The sequence below is a fragment of the Tupaia chinensis genome, unplaced genomic scaffold, assembly GCF_000334495.1.
Source record: "Tupaia chinensis unplaced genomic scaffold, TupChi_1.0 Scaffold000097_1, whole genome shotgun sequence".
In the NCBI taxonomy this organism is placed as follows: Eukaryota; Metazoa; Chordata; class Mammalia; order Scandentia; family Tupaiidae; genus Tupaia; species Tupaia belangeri.
In genome coordinates this window covers 1,282,802-1,291,008 of record NW_006159559.1, presented here as the reverse complement: position 1 = coordinate 1,291,008, position 8,207 = coordinate 1,282,802, and the positions used below count along the sequence as shown (strand labels likewise).

The 8,207-nt window shown below is 37.4% G+C and overlaps 1 non-coding gene across 1 annotated transcript; it reads left to right on the top strand.

Annotated features, from left to right (window-relative positions):
* Positions 1-1,272: 1,272 nt before the first annotated feature.
* On the top strand, positions 1,273-1,379 carry LOC114006885 (U6 spliceosomal RNA). The gene has a single exon (XR_003548548.1). It is a non-coding gene; the product is annotated as a U6 spliceosomal RNA (small nuclear RNA).
* Positions 1,380-8,207: the final 6,828 nt, after the last annotated feature.

Below are 8,207 nucleotides of genomic sequence, written 5' to 3'. Positions count from 1 at the left end.
TTACAAAGTGATTTTTATTTTTATTACCCCATTTAACTCATACAATCTTGTGGTGAGACTGTCCTTTAAAAATGTTAACTATAAGACCAGTACCAGCAGTTAGCATAATGGCTATGTCGCTGAACTCCCATATAGTCGACCGCAGTTTGAGGCCCAGATCTGGTGACTTAAACTCACGCTGGGCACGCGTGTGTGTGTGCCCAAGATCCTGAGGAGAATGGAAGAGAAGGGACTGTGGCATGACCATCGAACCCTGGGGGTGATTTCTTGCTTTCTGTCTCTCTGTCTCTCTCTGGCTTTCTGGCAAACGCATGTGCCCTATAGCAAAAACCTCTCCAAAAGAAAACCAGAAAAATGTTAACTATAAGGCCTAACCATGGTGGTTTGGGCAGTAACATGCAGCTCTATAGTGCTAGAAGCCACAAGCTTGACCATGGGCTTGGATCTTTTTTTCAGGAAATATGCCAGTAGCAATTGCCCCAAGATCCTAACTAGCTGGAGGGCTGGAGGAAGGGATCGCAGTGAGAAGAGACTCTGCCAAAGGTCCTTCTCTCCACTCATCTTCTTCCCTCATATAGAAATAAAATAAATAAATTTAGAATATTTGTAACTATGAAGAAGTGGAGATTTTTATTTAAATGAAAAAATAATATATGCTCTCATCTTTTAAGTCCAAGTATTATATTCTTCTAATAGAACTTGTTAAATATATGAAAAATGTCTCATTAGAAGATTTCCATGAAAACAGGAAGTAAATGAAAGTCCCAATGCTGGGTAACAACTATTAATAATAGTGGGTGGTTAGTTACATTTCACAATTTTAGTCTAATCATTTATGCATATGTTCAAAAGAAACATGTTCCCCTAGCAAAAGTACAGACACTCTTTGTTCTTCACACTTTGAAACCAAAACACACACACACACACACACACACACACACACACACACACAGAGGTGCTCTCTATTATAATGGGAAAATGAGAGTACAGTATCAAGATACTTGTCCTAGGTAACGAGATTACTTACCCAATGTGGCTCCCTCTCTGTTTTTCCTCCCCCATTCCCACATCCCATATCTCTACATTTCTATTTGTATTTTTTACAGGACGGTCTCTTCTGGGTTCACTGTTGTCTTAATGTTGTAAAAACAGGAAGATCCATTTCCAAATAAAACTGCAATGAAGGGTCAACTGATGAGGTAAAACAAAAATAAAGAGCCTCACCTCTCCTTCCCCAGATCTAAGGAAAATGAGAAATCAAGAACTGCTTAAGTGCTCACTTTGGCAGCACGTATACTAAAATTGGAACAATGCAGAGAGGATTGGCATGGCCCCTGGGCGAGGACAATGTGCAAATTCATGAAGCCTTTCCTATTTTGATGTCATAAAGATGTATGATGATTTAATGTAAGAGAAAATAATAAATTACATAAAGATTTTGGGGGGCAACATATCACAGAGGTGTTTTTAATTAATTCTTTAAAAACATTTTAAGCTTTTTTTTTTCAATAATGATAAAGAGTACCTGTGGGGTTGGGGAAATAGAGTCTCTTCAGAGTCTCCTCATGTTGTGATTCCCTTTCCCCAGCTCTCCTCCTGCTCCTCCGGATCTCGGTCACATGTGTATATGCTGACATGCTTTCAGAACAACCTGGGGACCTGAACCTGCACTCATCCATGTGGTTTCCAGCACTGCAGTTCAGTTTGCTACCGAGTGCACCACGAGGTGGGGCCAATTAATTATTTGTTTTTTCCATGTGAAAGAGTTATAAAGACATTTCTCTTTACTTCATAAGACAGTTTGGAAATAGCTAATACTATCAGTAGGATCATACTAATCAAGTCTAATAAAATAGAGATATTTTTGTTTATATGTACAATGAAAAAAAAAAGTATGACTTTGGAACCAGTATAGAGAAACTATGCCTAAAATGTATTATTTATTTTCACATCCAAGACTTAAGAATTAATTCTAATCCCTGTATGGATGTCTGATCTTGATCCTTGCATTTTGAAAGATTTAATTTGTTTTATCCTCAGAAAGTGTTACTCATACTGGCTTACAAAACAATCAGATACTACAGTAGGATTTATATCTATCTCACTAAGTAAAAAGCAGTCATTGGAAACCTCTGTCACCTTACTGCATTTCTTTTATTTTTTCTAATATAAGGAATGTTTTAGTCATTTAACTTACTTAACACAGAGAGTAAATTTCCCACCACTATAATCGTCACCAGCACTAGCTACGTATGTCTGAAAAAACACTCTGAAAAAGAGTGTAAACTGGAGTTTTACTGTCAGGATAACTTTGTTCTCTGCACTACTACTACAATTAGGATCATGGTAGCTTTTGGTAGCTAAATGCCAAGAATGTAGACAGCATGTTGACTCGATGCTTGCTGCCTGTCTGAATCCTGTTTTTTTTTTTTTTTTTTTTTCTCTAGCTTTGTGATATTTTTTCTTTTTTTTTGGAGAGGTTTTCACTATAGGGCATGTGCGCTCGCCAGACAGACAGAGAGAGACAGAGAGACAGAAAGCGAGAAATCACCCCCCAGAGGGGATGGTCACGCCGTAATCCCTTCTCCTCCATTCTCCTCTCGGGATCTTGGGCATGCACGCACACGCACCCGGCGTGAGTTTTAAGCCACCGGGTTCGGGATGTGAACTGCGGTCGACTACGTGGGAGTCCAGCAACATAGCCATTACGCTAACTGCTGGTTCCCTCTAGCTTTGTGATTTTGAGAAATTACTTTAATGCTCTGTGCTAGCTTCCTCACCTAATTTGGTGTAATAATATACCTACTTCATAGGGTTGTTGAAATTGTTAGGAGGAACCAGCAGATGGCATAATGGTTACATCATTGGACTCCTACATAGTCAACTGTGGTTCAAGTCCTGGACTTGATGACATAAAACTCATGTCTGGCATGTGTACGTGTGTGCCCAAAATCCTGAGGAGAATAGAGGAGAAGGAACTGTGGCATGGCCATCCCCCTGGGGGTGAATTCTTGTCTTCTGTCTCTCAGGCCAGTGCATGGGCCCTATATACAGCAAAAATCTCTCTTTAAAAAAAGAAAAAGAGTTGTTAGAAGGATTAGGAAAAAGAATGAAGAACTCAGTGGGGTGTCTACCACTTACCAAGGGGTCAATAAATACTAAGTATTTGGACCAGCAGATGGTATAAACCAGCAGATGGTTCAAGTCCCGGACCCATCGGCTTAAAACTCATGCCAGGCACACGTACATGTGTCCCCAAAATTCTGAGAGGAGAATTGAAAGAGAAGAGATTGTGGTGTGGCTCTCCCACCTGGGGGATGATTTCTTGCTTTCTACTTCTCTCTCAGGCCAGTGCATGGGCCCTATAGCAAAAATCTGTCTAAAAAAATAGTAAATTTTAAAAATAAAAAAATAAAAATCTAAGTATTACTAGTTGTTTTTAAAAAGTGATCATGCAAATGCACATGGATTATGGTATGTGTGTGGAAGAGATTCTATTTAAAAGGAAAAGGAAAGCACCACATGAGACAAGATCATACTAGCCTTAGAATTTTTTTTCTTTTAGTTTTTACTTGGAAATAGTAAAAGCATGTTTGCATGTTTATTTAGTTTTGGAGATACCCACACATTTCTTTGAAGTTATTTCTATTGATCGTTCTACTTTTTTTCTATATAAATAGGTAAAGCAGGTGGCAAAAATGGGGAATGACTACTTATGATGTTGGAGTTTTATTTTAACGTAATAAAAAGGTTCTAAAATTGAGTATGGTGATGGTTGCACAAAGCTGTGAACATGCTTATCATTGTTTATACATTTTAAATGGGTGAATTGTGCGATATGAAAATTATATCCCAATAAGGCTACTATCTTTAAAATAGGAAAATAATAATGACTATTTCATCTGTCATTGTGGCAGTTCAATAAGAAAAAAACACATGGAGTATAATTTTAAAAAGAAATTTTTTTCAAACTTCAGAATTAGTTTAAAGAGATTTGGATCTCATTTTACAAAATGAATGTTGGATTTAAGTGTGTGTTTGAGAGAAAAATAAGAACAAATACATCCTTTTCTTTAATGGTTGAGTGCCTGGCATTTTTAGTGTTCCTGAAATGATTACTCACTCATAAAAATATCTCAGTAGTTAAACTGTTAAAGCTAACAGCAGTGATCACTCTGTTTCCTCATAATGTATCAAGGATTCTGTCTTTGCGTATTTCTGGAACTCACATGGTAAAGACTCAAAGTGATAAAATTAAATTAAACCTATGAGTCAAGAACAGGCAATAGTTTATTAGTTATTATTTATAACTCACCATGTTCCTGAAGGATTTAAGGCAGCTAGAATATCATTTCTAAGGTTGGAAAATAGAATAACATATTTATAACTAAGTTCTATTTGCCATATGTACTAAAATAGTTCTCCCGGAATAACGGTAATACACGGATATTATCTGGGGTACCTAGTATCTCAAGAGCAAAATAGTTTCATGCCTGCATCTCTCTACATGTTCATCACTCTACTAGGACTAATGCAATAAGCTTCAATTAATTTCTCTCTCTTAAAAAAATCCCACGTGATAATAATGCTATGATTCCCCAAAGTTCGTGTGCAGGAATCTTAGTCCCAGGTGCAATAGTATTGAGAGGTAAGTCTTTTAAGAAATGATTAGGTCTTGAGGGCTCTGCCCTCATGGATCAATGCCATTATCATGAGAATGCGTTAGTTATTAAGGGAAGGGACTCCTAAGAGAAGGATAAATTTGACTCCCTTCCTTTCTCTGTCTCATACGTTTTTTGACTCTCTACCTTCCAGGGATGATGCAGTGTGAAGGCCACTGCCAGATGCCTACTCTTAAGTCTTCCCAGAGTCTGGAACTATAAAAACTTAAAATACAAGTCTTTGTTCTTTATAAACTACTTAATCTCAACTATTCTGTTATATCAACAGAAAACAGACTAAAACAATTTTTAAGGTACTACCAATGAGGAATAATTACCTATTTTGGAAAAGGACCTAAGAGCTAAGTACAAAGATCCTAATTTTCTAAAGCACTATTCAGGCTGACTGATATGTTTATAAATTTACTACTTTATGTGAACAATGAATAATTTAGTTCCCTAAAAATCATCCTTTGGAACTTGAAGGCACACACAGGGAAAGTTAAAGAAAATCAATTAAATTGGGATGACTGAATTTCTATTTTCTGAATGATTCCATACGTATGAAACCCTCCTGCTCAGTAAAACCAAAGATAAGAGCAGTGGTTATCAAACACTGGCAGATCTCAAAGTCACCTGGAGGACTTGATTAAACATGGGCCATACATCTAGAATTTTGGATTCCATAGTACTTCTGGAGTGGAGGCTTAGAATTTCTATTTCTGTCCTAGTCTAGTGGCACAAATGGTAGCAGACTGAACTGCAGTGCTGGAAGCTACATAGCTAACCTCAGGTTTGGATCCCCAGGTCAGCCTGGGTACCCCAAGATTCTTAGGAGATGGAGGACTTGGAAAAGGGGTTCATAATGTAATGAGATGGAGGAATCCGACCCGGTAGGGCCCCAGGATCTGTGTTGAGCTTTTGACCTTTACCTCTTAGGTCGGGCCAGCACGTTGGCAAGGCCGCTCCTGTGTACCCCCCTCCCCCCCGACCTAGGAATAAAACTTAGGTTGAATTAGCATGTCAGCAAGGCTGCTTGCTATTTGCTCCAGAAAACTGTGGTAGCCTTGCTGGGAAGCAACCCCCCTCTGACTCCCTGATATACTATAAAAAATTACATAGCTCTCTTGAGTATGTGATGAGATTTTCCCAAAAGTCCCCCGACCACTCCCCTCGGCCCTGATCACCTACTGTTAATAACAATGCTTTATCTCTGTGGTCACAATGGAGGGTGGGCTGAAGTTCTATCTAGGCAGAAATAATCTTGACCTTTGGAAGGCCCTTCAAGGTACATTTAACATAAACTTAAAGATAATCTTTTCTTTACATAAAATAGGATTAGGCCAAAACTGGCCCAGGACACCCCCGCCCTCACTAAGTGAGATAAATATATTAGGATTCCTTAAATTAAGCTTTAGATCCCTATAAAACCATATAAATATCATTTTTTATTAAGATCCATAAGAACTAATATCTATACTTGAGATTTTCTTTTCTCAGTATCCTGCTCGGTAATCACAAGATGGCTGCCACCGCATCAGCTGATAATTATCTCTGCTTATTGGAACCACTTTCCCGAAACTGCATTCCATGGAGACCCACCTACATCAAAGGAACAATTGCGGAACTGCACTGGACCCACCCTTAATCCAACCCTAAATAGAATCTATGTTCCTTATTGTTAAAACAAGTAGCCCCTCTTCCATTTACTTGTATGTAACACATTTTCAATAAAAAGGCACGATAATTCCTGGCAGTTGTCACTCTTCAGAGAGCGATCTCTGGGAGTGTCCAGCATAGGACGTGCATGAAAAGGCACCGAGACCTTTGTCTTCTGTTCACCTGCGCCACCTCCATTGAGTCAACCCACCCCTGCTGAGGCTGGACCCTGGCAATGAGACACTATCAAGGATTCTTATTTATTTTTCTGTCTCTCATGCATGCACATACACTATCATGAATAAAATAAGTAAAAAAAGAATTTGTGTTTCTTACAAGTTCCCAGGTGATGCTAATACTGCTGATCTAGGGATGACAATTTGAGAACCACTGCTATAAAGTCAGTGACAACTAAGGCTGATATTAACAATTGTAAATCTTGCTGCCACAGTGGACTGATTATGGGACACTTAACAACTACTGATGAAAATGCAACAAAACTTCACCAACCCTTTTAAGCAACTAGAGCAAAATTTCGACTAACTTATAAGAAGAAAATATTATAAATTCAGAGTAAATTCCTGTAAATTATGAAATTGAGTCATTTCTATGTCTTAAATGTTTGGTCATTATTTTCTTTTCATGTGTTTTTCTTCCTATTAGTAATATATCCTTAAAACCCCTTTCATAGTAGAAGTACAAAGTGACATTTATTAGCATATTCCCCCTTAAAGCCTGTTCAATGGCCATGATGATGAGAGCTCCCTCTGAATAGCTATTTCGCCCTCAGCTTCAGTCCTAGAGTAAGCTCATATGGAAGACTCTAAAATCCAATTTGTAGTGAAGTGCCTAGTGCAGTGGGATATGCACCTTGAGCAGAGCTTTCCAATAGAGTCCAGTCCGGATCATTTGATCCTTAAGTGATTTACAGATAACTAAGACATAAATATTTATTGCTGAATATGGCTGGAATTGTGTGGTTATTTATTACATAGCAATAGCTGTGTAATGACACACATTGAGTTTTGGTATTAAAAAAAGCTTTACTTTTGAAGAAATCTAGAAATAACTCCAAAATAACTGTGACAGATGATATAACTTTATCTTCATTATAGATGGAATCAACAAGACTCTTTAAAAAAAAAAAAGCATTTCTAAATGTTAATTAACTGTTGGTGCAAGCAGAAGGAGGGAGTACTACTGTGTGATGCTAGAGTTCCTATGAGAAGGCTCTCAATTTACATCCCGAGTCTACCTGAACACATCAGGCATGCCCACAGGTATGCTCAGTTGTGATCTTGGTTGGCTTCAGATCTGAGAGGAGGATTGTTGTGTGAAAACACTGTGACTTTCTTTTGCTCTCTCTCTTACCTCTCTCTTTTACTTTCTCACACATGCATAGAAACCAAGGGAAAAGAAAAAGATAAATGTTAATTAATTTATGAAAGAATTATCACAGATAATAAAGCAAATTTATATTTGATGTGTTCTAAGATGCACATCAAAAGTACATAAAGTGTACTTATTAATCTTGTAGATTACGCATTCATTAATTGAAACTAAATCAATGAAATTATGTAGATGGAAAATTCAACCAAGTCTTTTATTAAGTATAAAGTGTAATTTTTTTTAAATATTTTTTTCATTTCATTTTCTTTTATACATTCAATCACATTATTATTTGTCTTACAAAATGGATATTTCAACAGGTGAACATTTCTCCTTAGTACAGTTGATAAAACTACAAAATATCTTCAATGGATAATATCACATTTCTTTGTGCCATTAATGCTTTGCCTCCCTATTTTTCTTCTAAATGTCCTTCCTCAGACCCTCCTCTTTCACACACACTATATCTGGTATTTACATCCATTCACTGTGTTTCTA